The 15,874-nt window shown below is 42.2% G+C and overlaps 1 long non-coding RNA gene across 1 annotated transcript in view; it reads left to right on the top strand.

Moving 5' to 3' along the window:
• Nucleotides 1-12,480, top strand: part of LOC125463355 (uncharacterized) — a 32,682-nt gene extending 20,202 nt beyond the window's left edge. Inside the window, exon 2 of the long non-coding RNA XR_007249816.1 lies at nt 12,011-12,480. This is a non-coding gene — a long non-coding RNA (uncharacterized LOC125463355). The remainder of the gene's footprint in view (nt 1-12,010) is intronic.
• The last annotated feature ends 3,394 nt before the right edge of the window (nt 12,481-15,874 follow it).

The raw sequence follows: 15,874 nt of genomic DNA, 5'->3' as shown, positions 1-15,874 counted from the left end.
TGGAGAGAAAGTATTCCTAATTGCTGTGTTTCTCCAAGATCACAATGATTGATACACTAATGATACACAGGATGGCACATTAGAATGTTGAGAAATTATTGTTTGTTTTATACAGACCGTATGAAAATATGTCCCCATAGAGCTTGAAATCAAGATCAACCAAAAGTATGTTGTGAATTCAACAGATCTCAGAATTTATGGCACATACTGGGCAATTAAAAGATATTTGGGCAAACATTTATGTAAACCACTGCATATTTACAATGCTCAGCTTTGCGTTCAGCTGCCACACTGGATTGCTGAAGGGTGCACACAAGGGAATATTTGAAATGATATTGTGCATTTACTTTAACCTATAAAGATGTTTTAAGGTGCTATGAAGGAGGCGAGCAAAAGGAGGGGCAACAAAAAATTATGACAAAGAGATGAATTTTAAAGCAGGTCGTAAAGTTGGGAGCGAATTCATAAGTGTCAGACCTGAACAGCTGAAGATATGACCAACAATGCCAGGATGAAGGGAGAACGACATAGAACATTACAGCGCAGTACAGGCCCTTTGGCCCTCAATGTTGCGCTGACCTGTGAAACCAATCTGAAACCCATCTAACCTGCACTATTCCATTATCATCCATATGTTTATCCAATGACCATTTAAATGCCCTTAAAGTTGGCAAGTCTACTGTTGTTGCAGGCAGGGAATTCCACGCCCTTACTATTCTCTGAGTAAAGAACCCACCTCTGACATCCGTCCTATAACTATCACCCCTCAATTTAAAGCTATGTCCCCTCGTACGAGCCATTACCATCTGAGGAATAAGGCTCTCACTGTCCACCCTATCTAATCCTCTGATCATTTTGTATGTCTGTATTAAATCGCCTCTTAAACTTCTCTCTAACAAAAACAGCCTCAAGTCCCTCAGCCTTTCCTCATAAGACCTTCCCTCCATACCAGGCAACATCCTGGTAAATCTCTTCTGCACCCTTTCCAATGCTTCCACATCCTTCCTATAATGCGGTGACCAGAACTGTACGCAATACTCCAAGTACGGCCGCACCAGAGTTTTGTACAGTTGCAACATGACCTCATGGCTCCGAACCTGAATCCGTCTAACAATAAAACCTAACACACCGTATGCTTTCTTAACAACCCTATCAACCTGGGTGGCAACTTTCAAGGATCACATGGACACCAAGATCTCTCTGCTCATCCATTAGTATTACCATTACCATTAGCCCAGTACTCCATTTGCCACCTCTAAGCCCAGCTCTGCAGCTTATCTATGTCCCTCTGTAACCTGCAACATTCTTCCGCACTATCCACAACTCCACCGACTTTAGTGTCATCCGCAAATTTACTAAGCCATCCTTCTACGCCCTCATCCAGGTCATTTATAAAAATGACAAGCAGCAGTGGCCCCAAAACAGATCCTTGCAGTACACCACTAGCAATTAAACTCCAGGATAAACATTTCCCATCAACCACCACCCTCTGCCTTCTTACAGCTAGCCAGTTTCTGATCTAAACTGCTAAATCACCTTCAATCCCATGCCTTTGTATTTTTTGCAATAGCCTTTCATGGGGAACCTTATCAAATGCTTTACTGAAATCCATATACACCATATCAGCCGCTTTACCCTCACCCACCTGTTTGGCCACCTTCTGAAAGGACTCAATAAGGTTGTTGAGGCACAACCTACCCTTCACAAAACCATGTTGACGATCCCTAATCAAATTATTCCTTTCTAGATGATTATAAATCCTTTCTGTTATAATCCTCTCCAATACTTTACCCATAACTGAAGTAAGGCTCACTGGTCTATAATTACCAGGGTTGTCTCTACTCCCCTTCTTGAACAAGGGGACAACATTTGCTATCCTCCAGTCTTCTGGCACTATTCCTGTAGACAATGACGACATAAAGATCCAAGCCAAAGGCTCTGCAATCTCCTGCCTAGCTTCCCAGAGAATCCTAGGATAAATCCCATCCAGCCCTGGGGCCTTATCTATTTTCACATTTTCCAGAATTGCTAACACCTCCTCCTTATGAACCTCAATCCCATCTAATCTAATAGCCTGTATCTCAGCATTCTCCTCGACAACATTGTCTTTTTCCTGCGTGAATACTGATGAAAAATATCCATTTAGCGCCTCTCCTAACTCTTCGGACTCCACGCACAATTTCCCGCTACTGTCTTTGACTGGCCCTAATCTTACTCTAGTAATTCTTTTGTTCCTGACATACCTATAGAAAGCTTTAGGGTTTTCCTTGATCCTACCTGCCAAAGACTTCTCATGTCCCCTCTTGGCCCTTCTTAGCTCTCTCTTTAGGTCCTTCCTGGCTGACTTGTAACTCTCAAGCACCCTAACTGAGGCTTCAAGCCTCATCTTTACATAAGCCTCCTTCTTCTTCTTGACAAGAGAATCAACTTCTATCGTTAACCACAGTTCTCTCGTTCAACCACTTCCTCCCTGCCTTACAGGTGCATACTTATCAAGGACACGCAGTAGCTGTTCCTTGAACAAGTTCCATATTTCAATTGTGCCCAGCCCCTGCAGTTTCCTTCCCCATCCTATGCATCCTAAATCTTGCCTAATCGCCTCATAATTGCCTTTCCCACAGCTATAACTCTTGCCCTGTGGTATATACCTATCCCTTTCCATTGCTAAAGTAAACATAAGTGAACTGTGGTAACTATTACCAAAGTACTGACCTACATCCAAATCTAACACCTGGCCTGGTTCATTACCCAGTACCGAATTGAATGTGGCCTCACCTCTTGTTGGCATATCTACATACTGTGTTAGGAAACCCTCCTGCACACATTGGACAAAAACCGACCCATCTAAAGTACTCGAACTGTAGCGTTTCGAGTCAATATTTTGAAAGTTAAAGACCCCCATAAAAACTACCCTGTTTCTTTCGCTCCTGTCCAGAATCATCTTTGCAATCCTTTCCTCTACATCTCTGGAACTTTTCAGAGGCCTGTAGACAGCTCCCAACAGGGTGACCGCTCCTTTCCTGTTTCTAACCTCAGCCCAAACCATCTCAGTAGATAAGTCCTCATCAAATGTCCTTTCTGCCACCGTAATACTGTCCTTGACTAACAATGCCCCACCTCCCCCTCTTTTACCACCTTCCCTGATCTTACTAAAACATCTGAACCCTGGAACCTGCAACAACTATTCCTGACACTGTTCTATCCATGTCTCCAAAATGGCCACAACATCGAAGTCCCAGATACCAACCCATGCTGCAAGTTCACCCACCTTATTCCAGATGGTCCTGGCGTTGAAGTAGACACACTTCAAACCACCTTCCTGCCTGCCAGTACACTCCTGCAACCTTGAAGCCTTAATCATGACCTCACTACTCAACCTCCTGTTCACTGGAGGTTCAAATGTACAAGAGACCAGAGATAGAGGGGTTGTAGGGTTTAAGAGCTTTACAGAAGCCATGGAGCAATTTAAACATGAAGATGAGGATCTTAAATTTAAGGGCTCAGGATTAGAGCAATATAACAATTTAACTCAGCAAGAGCAGGAATGATGAGACAGCAGAGTTTTGATAAGCTGAACCTTATTGAGGGTCCCTTGGTGTTGATGAGTTTGGAAATAATAAAGGCATGGATGAAATACATTGGCAAATACATTGAGGCAGAAGCAGAAATGGGTGATGTTAAGCAGATGGAAGTAGGTGGACTTTATCATGGTCTGGATATACAGTTGAGCATAGCTTAAGGTCACATAGGGTTGAATTCAATGATGTTTAATAGTTTATTGGATATGATTTTCCTGTGATGTGAAAGGACATAAAATCTAAGAGATGTAAACCAGACAGCTTATTCACTATCAGAACGGCTGACAGACTATCTGCGCTAGTGTGTCACTATCCAGATTGCTGACTCATTATACAGACTGCTGACTCACTATATTGACTTCCAACTCACAATATAGACTACAAAGTGTAGAGCTGGATGAACACAGCAGGACAAGCAGCATCTCAGGAGCACAAAAGCTGACGTTTCGGGCCTAGACCCTTCATCAGAGAGCCGGGCACACCTCACAATACAGACTACTGACTTGCTATCCAGATTGCTGATTCACTGTACAGAGAGTGGACTCAGTATCCTGACTGCCAATTTATTGCTTGGACTGCTGGCTTACTACCCAGACTGCTGACTCAGTCTAGATTGTCAATTCACTATCCAGTCTCCTGAATGCTATCCAGACTGCGGACTTGCTATCTGGATTACCAACTCACTATATAGACTGCTGACTCATTATTGGACTGCTGACTCACTCTGCGGACCATTGACTTGCTATTTAGACTCCTGACCCTTTATCCAGATTGCTGACCCTCTATTCAAACTGCTGACCCTCCATCCAGACTGCTGACTCAATTTTCAGATTTCTGACTCATTATTCAGACCACAGACTCGCTATCTAGATTGCTGACTCACTATACAGACAGCCAGCTCATTATTCAGTCTCCTAGCCCACTATCAGGACCACAGGCTCATGACTCATACTGCTGCCTCGCTATCCAGGCTGCTAACTCACTACCCAGTTTGCTAACTCACTATCCAGTCTGCTGACTCACTATCCATGCAATCAATTTATTATCCAATCTGCTGACTTGCTATCTGGACTGCAGAATCACTATCCAGACTGCTGACTCACTCTCCAGGCAGATTATTCACTATCCAGATAGATTATTCATTATCCAGACTGCTGACTCATTATCCGGGCAGATTACTCACTATCAGACTGCTGACCGACTCCCTGGACAGTTTACTCACTATCTAAATTGTTTACTCAGTCTCCGGATTGCTTACTCACTACCCGGACTACTTACTCTCCATCTAGATGCCTGACTTGCTATGAGGATTACTGACTCACTATCTGGATTTATGTCTCACTATCCGAACTGCTGACCCACTATCCAAACAGCTGAGTCATTATCCAAACAGCTGATTCCCTATCTGGATTGCTGTCTCACTATCCAGATCGCTGCCTCTCTATATGGACCGCTGACTCAGTATCTGGGCTGCTTACTCATTATCTGGACTGCTGACTCACTGCCTGGACTGCTGACTCACTATCTAGACTAGTGACTCACTACTTGACTGCTTATTCACCAATAAGTCTGCTTACTTAGTATCAGGCTGCTTACTTACTGGACTGCTGACTCACTTTGAGGACTGCTTACTCACTATTGGGATTGCTTAGTCACTATCTGGACTACTTCCTATTTAGATTGCTTACTCACTATCTGGACTGCTGATTCACTATTCACTCTGCTGATTCACTTCTTGACTGCTCACTCATCAACTGGACCGCTTACTCAGTATCAAACTACTTATTCAGTGTCAGATTGCTGACTCACTATCTAGCCTGCTGAGTCACTATCCGGACTGCTTACTGATCTTCAGGCTGCTGACTCACTATCAGATTGTTTACTCACTGTTGGACCGCTGACTCACTATCTGGTCTGCTGACTCATCATCTGGACTGCTGACTCACTATGAGGATTGTTACTGACTGTGTGGGCTGCTAACTCACTATCTGTACTATGTACTATCTGAATTGTTTGCTCACTATCTGGACTGCTGACTCTTTACTTGACTGCTTACTCATCAACTGGACAGCCTACTCAGTATCAGACTGCTTACTCACTATCTGGACTGCTGACTCATTATTTGGACTGCTTACTCACTATCTGGACTGCTGACTGCCTAACTAGACTGCTGGTGTGATCACTGCCTGATCTACACGATCATAAAAAATGGTTCATCCCAGGTAACTGAGTCACATATTGACCAAGCTGGGTATGCAGTTCAGGTATTAGTAAACGTAAGAACTAGGAGCAAGAGTAGGTCATCTGGTCCTCAAGCCTGCCCCGCCATTTAATAAGATCATGGCTGATCTTTGAGACTCAGCTCCACTTACCCGCCCACTCACCATAACCCTTCATTCCTTTACTGGTCAAAAATATATTTAGCCTTGACTTAAAAACATTCGGTGAGGTAGCTTCAACCACTTCACTGGGCAGGGAATTCCACAGATTCACAACCCTTTGGATGAAGAAGTTCCTCCTGACCTCAGTCCTACATCTGCTTCCCTTTATTTTGAGGCAATGCCCTCTCGTCCTAGTTTTACCTGTTAGCAGAAACAACCTCCCTGCCTCCACCTTTTCTATTCCCTTTATAATCTTATATGTTTCTATAAGATCTCCCCTCATTCTTCTGAATGCCAATGAGTATAATCTCAGTCTACTCAGTCTCTCTTTATAATCCAACCCTCTCAACTCTGGAATCAACTGAGTGCATCTCCTCTGTACCCCCTCCAGTGCTAGTATATCTCTTCTCAAGTAAGGAGACCAAAACTGCACACAGTACTACAGGTGTGGCCTCACCAGGACCCTATCCAGCTGCAGCATAGCGTCCCTGTTTTTAAACTCCATCCCTCGAGCAATGGCAGACAAAATTCCATTTGCCTTTTTAAGTACCTGCTGCACCTGCAATCCTACTTTTAGCGATTCATGCACAAGGACACCCAAGTCCCTCTGCACAGCAGTATTGTGCAATTTTTTACCATTTAAAGCATAGTCAATTTTGCTGTTATACCTACCAAAATGGATGACCTCACACTTATCAACATTGTACTCCATCTGCTAGACCTTTGCCCACTCACTTAGACTATCTGTATCCCTCTGCAGACTTTCGTGTCTTCTGCACACTTTGCTCTACCGCTCACCTTAGTATCATCTGCAAATTTTGACACACCACACTTAGTCCCCAACTCCAAATTATCTATGTAAATTGCGGTCAAACAATTGCGGTCCCAACACTGATCCCTGAGGCACACCACTAGCCACTGACCGCCAACCAGAAAAACACCCATTTTGCTTTCTACTGGTCCACCAATCCTCTATCCATGCCAATACATTACCTTATCAACTATTGGGTTTTTATCACAATATGACAGGATTTTTGTCTTTAGTCATATTTCACTGCCATAGTATCCCAAAAGTGTTTCAAATTGCAAGGAGCTTTGGGATCAATTCATACAAGTCTGTTGACAGGTGTTAAAACTTGAGCTTCTCACTCAATGGAGAATGAGCATAAATTAAACCAGCGAAATGTATTTGGCAAAGACAGGACCAGTATTCAAGCTCCATGTACACAACATAAGCTGCAATACCAAACACTTACATTATGGGCAGACACACGGCAGATGATGTTTACTACCAAGTAATGTGATAAGAATATGGAAGAGCAATATAAACTAAATGTTACAGTTTAAAGGTCGATGCAGAAACAGAGAGACTTAAGGGTACACACATATTTTTAAAGGTGGCAGAACAGATTGATAAGAGTGTTCAGAAAGTATGTGAAACCCTTAGTTTTACAGAGGTATAAGGCAGAATTGTCTGATGTCAGTCCCTGTTTCATTGGCAGGATCATTTTCAAATTTTGGGATTTGATTCACTGAACAACATGTCTGCCAGTTACTCTTTACCAAAGCAAACTAACTATCATCCAAACTTCCCAGACAAGTAGGGAAGGTGGGAGGAATTTTATTTGTGTTCTATCATGGGTTTCCTTATTAAAGGGGTCACTGGCATTTTATTTTATAGCAAGTCAGCAGGGCTGATTGTGAATCGACAGTCTGCGCAGTGAGTTGACAGTTCAGATAGTGTATGACCATATGAATACGGAGCAGGATAAGCCCTTTGAGCTAACTCCTCCATTCAATTAAATAATGGCAAATCGGTGAAGTTAGGATCACAGTCACATTAGCCATGTTAGTATCAAATGACTGAGCAGGGTTGAGGGGCTGAATGACCTACTGCTGCTCCTGAATCATAACTGTGGTCCCTGTGGCAATCCATTAGTTACAGTTTATTTTGGTCAGACTCTTGGCACGTGGCTTTTATATCTCTCATGTTATTCCAGGCATTTCGTTGTCTCCAGCACTACCTTATTTTTAATTTTTTATAATTATCTGTCTGCCTCATTTAATTGGATTATAGGTCATCCCTTCACTTGTTATTCAGCTGTTAACACTTTACTCACACCGTCTGACATTCTTGATCACCTGCAGAGAGCTATTATTTGGCCTGTCGACACTCCGCTCACACCATTTGTATGTTCTTTTGATCTCTCTGATTATAAATTCTGTGCCTGCATGCTTCTTCTTCACTTCAACTGATGAAGGCTTGTGATTTCAAATAAACCTGTTGGACCACAACCTGGTGTCATGTGACTTCTGACCTTGATTTCCTATGACTCTTGGGATGCATTTCCCACTTTGAGGACAAATACAAAATACTTGTTCAAAGATTCCTTTTCTCCCAGAATTAATTTCTCAATCTCGTTCTGTAAGGGATGAGCACTTATTTTAGCTCTCTTTTTCCTTTTATGGAAGCTTCATTGCCTGTTTTCATATTTCTGGTTAACTTGCCCATACCAATTTCTTCCTTTTTTTCAGTCATTCTTTGCTGATTACTAAATTGTTCCCAACCTTCTGAGCTATCACTAATCTTTGCAGGATTGAACATCTTTTTTAAAAACTGGATACATCTTGCTATCTGTCTAATATCTTAGCGTTTAACTTACTTTTTTAGTCCACTTTAGCCAACTCTTTCTGTACCTGCAAGCCATGAGGCTCAGGCTCAAGTCCCAGCTGCTCAGAGATTTGTAATAACATCTCTGAACAGGTTGATTGGAAAATGTCCACCATGTATTCTCACTCACTGCAGCCATGGGCTTCATAATTTTTTATTGTGGTTCCCCACTTCGTTCATCTACACTAATCATTTTACCTTTGATAGCTCAGCCCACCGAACTTTGTACCCTTGTCGAGAAAGGAATATAAGCAGACCTTTAGGCCAGAAATAGCAGCCTTTATGCAAATAACCTACAAGATGGAATCGTCAAACCACGCAATTAAAAAAAACTAAACCTTGAGCTGTTCCTTAGGCTCTAAATTAATGACTACTGATGGATTGTTTTAATTGACCTGAGAGCAATGTGCTGATGAATAAAGTCAAAGATTTCACACCATTCAAATTGTGACAAAACCAATCAACAAAAACCACATTGTGTGAAAGAAATGAGCCCCTTTTGTCATTTTGTTCTCAATTCTGAAGCCTAGCCTCAGTGGTTCCTGGCAAGCTTTCCACATCAATCGTCAGTGCCTGTCAGCAGGTGAACACTTTCCCATTCAACTTTGCAGCAATGTGTAAGAAGGGGACTCAGTAACTACTCATGGGCTTATCCCACAGACTCTAGAAGATTAAGAGCTTTAAACTACAGACTGATTAAAGCCCATCTTTGCCTTAAGAGGCTGCTCAAGCACATTTCTCACATAACTAGTGCCTCGAATGGTACAATACACTTGTAAATCAGGCCTGGGGGAAATTAGAAACCAAAATGTTGGAGGAATGTTATTTCAACTATGCTGCATAAGCACGACCTGTAGAATTTTGCAGCTTTATCACAACACTTTGCATTTATGTAGCACCTCAACAGTCTTAAAGAGTCTGTCTCTTTAGGAACATTACCAAACAATGTGGCACAGTGACTCAGTGGTTAGCACTGTTGCCTCACTGCACCAAGGACCCAGGTTTGATTCTAACCTCGGGCAACTGCCTGTGTGGAGTTTTCACATGTCTCTGCGTGGGTTTCCACTGGGTGCTTTGGTTTCTTCTCACAGCCACAAAGATGTGCAGGCTAGGTGAATTAGCCTTGAGAAATGTGGGGTTACAGGGATAGGATAGGGGGAATGGATCTTGGTGAGATGCTATTCAGAGGGATTGGTGTGGACTCAATGGGCTTGCTTCCATACTGTAGAGATTCTGTGAATACTGCATACCAAATCACAGGAGGTGTTAAAGAGGTGCCCAAAGTGTTTGAGTTTAAGGAGCAACTTAAAGAGATACAGAGAGATGTACTCTGCATGTTAACCTCCATATTTTCCAGAATGAACATCAGAAAGTACCCCATTGATATTACAGGTATTGCTTACCTATTCTCTACACAATGTATGAATGAAATGATCATGTCTAACCTGTATATACTGGTGTAACCGTTTCTCACTCTGTCTGTCCCGCCACTACTGTCTGTTTCTCTCCTGCTGGTTTCTCTAGATTTGATACTTCTTTCTCCTCCGTCCTTTTGTCTGACATGGGACATTATGTTGGAATATGGAGAGATTAAAGCCTATAGGCTGCATTCTGTGTGAAATTTTCAGGGTAATATGTTTCTTGTTTTCCCTGCAGTCCCTCTTCAATCATCAATGATTCACCTCCAATTTGTTATGATCAAATCCCTAATCCAAAACCTTCCCTCACTCCTTTTTCCTCCCTTGCTGTCCAGCCAACCTCCCATATTCCATGCTCCATAAGCTTTAATTCATCTAAAACTCTACTGACCAGATCTAAGCTCATACTAAGTTCCCATTCATCCAACATCCTTGCTGATCTGCATTGTTTCCAGATTTCTAACACCACCATTTTAAATTATCCTCATTGGTTCAGTCCCTTTGTGGCCCCACCATTTCCCACATAATATGGTCTCAATCCTTCTCATACTCTTCAGTCCTTTGTCTCTGCTATCTGGCTGTATTAAACAGCACCGTTTCCCCACTCGTGCCATACACCTTTTCATCCCTCCATAGGCCCCTGCGCCATTCTCTGCAACTCCCTCCCTGAACTTGTCTGCATCTCCACCTGTGACTTATCCTTCATAACCATCCTTTGAACTAAATTTTTGACCAAATTTTGTCTCTCTCTCTCTCACCTATAGTTTGCTCCTTTGCTTGGGGTCCGTTTTCCTGATATACCCCATGTAGATGAGGCCAGATAAAAATGTTTGTTTTTGAAACATACTTTTTCTGCTCTAAGTCAACTCAGTTCCTAAGCCCTTCTTGTTCTTACTTGTCCTGCCATCACTCACCTTACTTTTGACCCTGCATCCAGCCCAATCTTTAATTCCACCCAATGCTGTGTGAACAGAGATGGATTAGCCCTGAACTTTTCTTTTATCTTTCAAGAAATCAATACTTTTTTATGTTTGAGAAAAGGAATGGTCTATCTGCCTATCACTTTCTCACCCTCTCCATCCAGCAGATGCTAACGAGTGACAATATCTTTCTCTTTCTGTCACTGTGTCTGTTTTTCTTTGTCATGTGTTTCTTTCTTTCTACCTCTTATTTTGCCACTCTCTTTCTGTGTAACTATTTCACTCTCTCATTATCTTCCCCTCTTGCGTTCATTGTTGGTAACTACCCTGTGACTATAAGAAGGATGTGATTATTACTATATATTATGTATATTCAAATTCCTTTTGGTTGGGTACAATACTGGAGACTATCCATCACCCAAAGGGTTCAACATGTTACAGCTTGGACAGGTGTCCAAAGATTAAACTCTAATAACCCTAGTAATTAAATAAAAGCAAAATGTTGCCGATGCTGGAAATCTGAAATAAAAATAGAAACTGCTGGAGAAATGCAGCAGGTCTGGCAGCATCGGGAGAGAAAACACAGCGACAGTTAACTGGGGAGGAGCAAGTCAAACAACAGGGAAGGTCAGGGAGGGAGAGGAATGAGAATTCAGAGGTGTCAAAGAACATAAAGGAAATGGAGTGGTAATGGTTGTAAAAAACTGAATTCAGAACATTTCTTCAGAGTTGGTGTTAATAGCATAATAAAGGTCAGCTGTGACTATCAGCAAAAAGATCAAACATATTCAGTAACTGAGAGGAAAAAGAAACTAAAATGGAGGATGGAGTTCATGAAATGAAGTTATTGAAATTCAAAGATTAATCAAAGCAGGATACTACCTTTCACAGAAAGATAAAGATTTCCCTCCAAGCCAGTCGATAAAAAAAATTTATACATTTTAATAACATGTTTTGTTTGATGATGGTTGTGTTTAAAAATATTGTAAAAGGCAAAGGATTAATGTTGCCAATTTACCACCTCCCCCTTTATTCCCTCTAGATGTCTACTTGGGAAACACTTCAGTCGCTGCTGAGAAGAACTGATATATTACCACTTCTTTAGAAAGCAGGCTTGGCCCAAGCTTTGCCCTGACACCATTACATTTGTGACAGATAGGCAATCCCATGTATTCCTCATTATCTGCAATGTTTCCCCCTCAAAGCTGCACTTCCCTTCTAGCTTTACATCAAATGATTTTTTTTTTGCCTGTGATATTTTGCGGTTTAGTACAACTTGACTATTGCTGACTGATGTCCTTTAACCTTTCAAGAGCTACTATTGGGTTAGAAGAGAAAGGATGTCCTCTGACAGTTTGGAAAATATCCTCAGGCATCGACTGCTCAGAGTGTAATAACTGTCATACAGCACACACGTGCCAACCACTGGCACTCAGAGGGGCTGCTGCTCCCTTGAGCTAGTGCTATAATTACATGGAACTACATTGTTGAAGGAATAAACAAATGATTCAATCCCTGAATCAATAACCTGTGTTATCTGTTGGAAAAGTGTGAGTACATGAAGATGTGTGTGTTTGAGTTTGTGTGAATGCGTCTGCATTGGTGAGGTCCAACAAGGACTTACAGTGGTGAAGGTAAATCCTTTCAAGTTTAACAACATCTATCCTATAGCAGGGAGACAGAATTGAAAGCAGTATTCTAAAAGTGGCCTCACCAATGCCCTGTACAGCTGCAACAAGACATCTCAATTCCTATACACAGTGCACTGACCAATGAAGGCAAGCATGCCAAACGTCTTCTTCACCACCCTGTCCACCTGCAACTCCACTTTCAAGGAACAGTGAACCTGCATGCCAGGTCTTTTTTCCAGCACAAGTGCCACCATTAACTGTATAGTTCCTGCCCTAATTTGCCTTATCGAAGTACAACACCTCACATTTATCTAAATTAAACTGCCAGTTGCCATTCCTCAGCCCATTAGCCCATCTGGTCAAGGTCCCGGTGTACTCTGAGATAACATCTTGATGTCTACTCCAACATCAGGAAGGGAGAACAAAAGAACAGAATATTATTTCAATGGAGAAAAATGTAGAAAGTTGCAACCCAAAAGGACTGAAGGTACTTGTGCACGAAACACAGAAAGCTAGCTAAAAACCAAAAGACCTCTGGATGCTAATTCTGGCCACTTGAGCATCCTTGATTTTAATCACTCCACAATTGGTGTCTGCATCTTCAGTTGCCTAGGGCCCTCTGGAATGTCTTCCCTATACTCCACCATCTGTCTACCTCACTTTCCTTCTTTAGTCAGAGACAAAAATAGAAATTGCTGAAAAAGCTAAGCAGATCTGGCAGCATCCGTGGAAAGAAGTCAGAGTTAACATTTCGGGTGGAGTGACCTTTCCACAGAACTGATTGCAGCTAGGAAAATTTATTTTATATACAGAAGGTGGGGTGGGGGAAGGGGCTAAAGAATAAACAATAGGTGTGGATAGAGACCAAAGAAGGAGAAAAACAGTTGGACAGGTAAAGAAAGGGTAAATGTCTGGCTAGGAGGGTAAATAGCTGGTGGTGGGAACTATTAATGGCTAACAATGTAACGCATGTAATAGCAGCTCTTTATGATAACAAGGCTTGGATTGTGGGTATTGGGGTAAGGACATAGGAGAGCTCAAGCCCAAAAGCTATTGAACTCCATATAGAGTCCAGAAGGTTGCAGGGTCCCAAGCAGAAATTGGAGCTCCAAATCCACATCACCAATGTCAGTCACAAAGCGTCTGCTCTACTGTGAGCAATTTCACCATTTTTGAGCCTAATCTGCACCAGCTGGAAAAACGGCACCTTATTTTCCACGTGGGAACTCTGCAACTTTCCAGTTCAATAATTTTAGGGCCTGAGCATGTTGTCTCATATTCTTACCTCAATCCCCACACACCAGCTCTTGCCATCACATGGGGCTACTTCTACAAACGACACATTGTCAGCTACTGTTGGTCCCCATTTGCAACTGTTCATTCTCCCAGGCTGACCATTACCCATTCCCTCGCCTAGCTGTTTTTCTCTTTTTCTGGGCTTCTCTGACCCCATCTTCAGCACATATACCAACATTTTCCTAACTGTAATCAGTTCTGAAGAAGGTACATTGGGTCCAATTCATTAACTCTTTTTTCTCTCCACAAACGTGGCCAGATGTGCTGAGGTTCTCCAGCAATTTCTGCTTTTGTTTCTGAAGTGTTTGTCTTAGAAAGGCAGGGTCCTGTAATGGAGAATTCTTACCAGTTTACAATCAGCACTTTGTTCCTGGCTCTTTGGAGGGCAGGGTGAGTCCTCATACAAGGAACATTATTGTAAACAGCAAAGAAAGCCAGCAGCAAAACTAACAGAAGCAGCTGTGTGTACAGACAATGTTTTGGGAGATTGTGCTACAACAAAGACCGCAAATGCTTCGGCAAGGAAAGTACAGGAAAGCTATGATTACATTTTCTAAAGGAAAAGTGATATTACTTACATTTATTATTGAATCTCACCCACTCATTACACAAAGAAACTGAGGTCTATAATGATGATGCCCATCCATTACTTAGGAAGCTATACCAGGTTAATGTGTGGTTTTTGATGCCAATAAGGGAGAGACAATTCCTGAAGAAGGTTAAATACATAAGTACAACTTGCTTCAACCACTCCCTGTGGTAGAGAGCTCCACATTCTCAGTACTCGCTGATTTTCTCTAATTCACTGTTCTTTGATACTCTACTCTTTATTCCTTCATTGTTGCTGAATTATCATACAGTCTATCTGATCTCCAGTGCTGAATGAGCTTAAATGTCTATTGGTTAAATATTGGAAAGACTGAAACTATTGTTTTTGGTGCCCAATCCAAATGCTATGCCGTAACTACCCAGTCCATCTCTCTCCCTGGCATCAGTCTGTCAACAACCTTGGTTTTGTACTTGACCCTGAGATGTGCTTCCAACTACGTATTTCCCAGCAATTTTCCAGCAGTGAAATGTCACCTGAGTTAACCCTATCTCATTAGGCCAATTTGGGAATACTGTGTTCAATTTTGGTCTCCCTGCCATAGGAAAAGTGTTGTTAAACTTGAAAGGGTGCAGAAAAGAATTACAAGGATATTGATGGGTTTGGAGGGTTTGAGCTATAGAGAGAAACTGAATTGCACTGGAGGTTGAGGGATGGCTTTATAGAGGTATATAAAATCATGAAGGGCATAGATAGGGTGAATAGTTAAGGTCTTTTCTTTCTGGTGGGAGAGGACAAAACTAGAAGGTATAGGTTTAAGGTGAGAGGGGAAAGATTTAAAAGGGAACTAAGGGACAATTTATTCACACATAGAGTGGTGCATGTATGAAATAAGCTGCCTGAGGAAATAATGAAGGTGGGTACAATTATAATGGTTAAAAGGCATCTGGATGCATACATGAGTAGGAAGGGTTTAGAGGCATATGGCCCAAACGCTGACAAATGGGACTAAATTAATTTAGGATAACTGGTTGGACTGAAGGGTCTGTTTCTGTGCTGTACAAGTCTATGACACTATCTACAGCTGAAACCCTTGTTCATGCTTTTGTTACCTTCAAACTCCACTATTCCAACTCATCCACTGGTTGGCTGCGTTCCCACGTTCTACCTCTGTAAACGTGACATCATCTAAAACTATGCTGCCCATGTCTCAGCTCACACCAAGCCCTTTCCTTTATCCAGGGACAAGGGCAGAAATCATGGACCCTGATGCATTCCCAATATAAGGTCAGAAGTCCCACCAGCAGACCAGAACAGAGTGTCCCCAGCCCCGAGCACCCTGGTCCCAAATCCTGGTGTATCCCCCTTTCATGGGACCCTGTTCCTGCTGGACAGCATTGACGGCCAGGCCCACAACATCTTGATTTTAAAA

Source organism: Stegostoma tigrinum, chromosome 25 (genome assembly GCF_030684315.1).
Source record: "Stegostoma tigrinum isolate sSteTig4 chromosome 25, sSteTig4.hap1, whole genome shotgun sequence".
NCBI lineage: Eukaryota > Metazoa > Chordata > Chondrichthyes > Orectolobiformes > Stegostomatidae > Stegostoma > Stegostoma tigrinum.
This window is presented reverse-complemented; position numbering and strand designations above follow the sequence as displayed.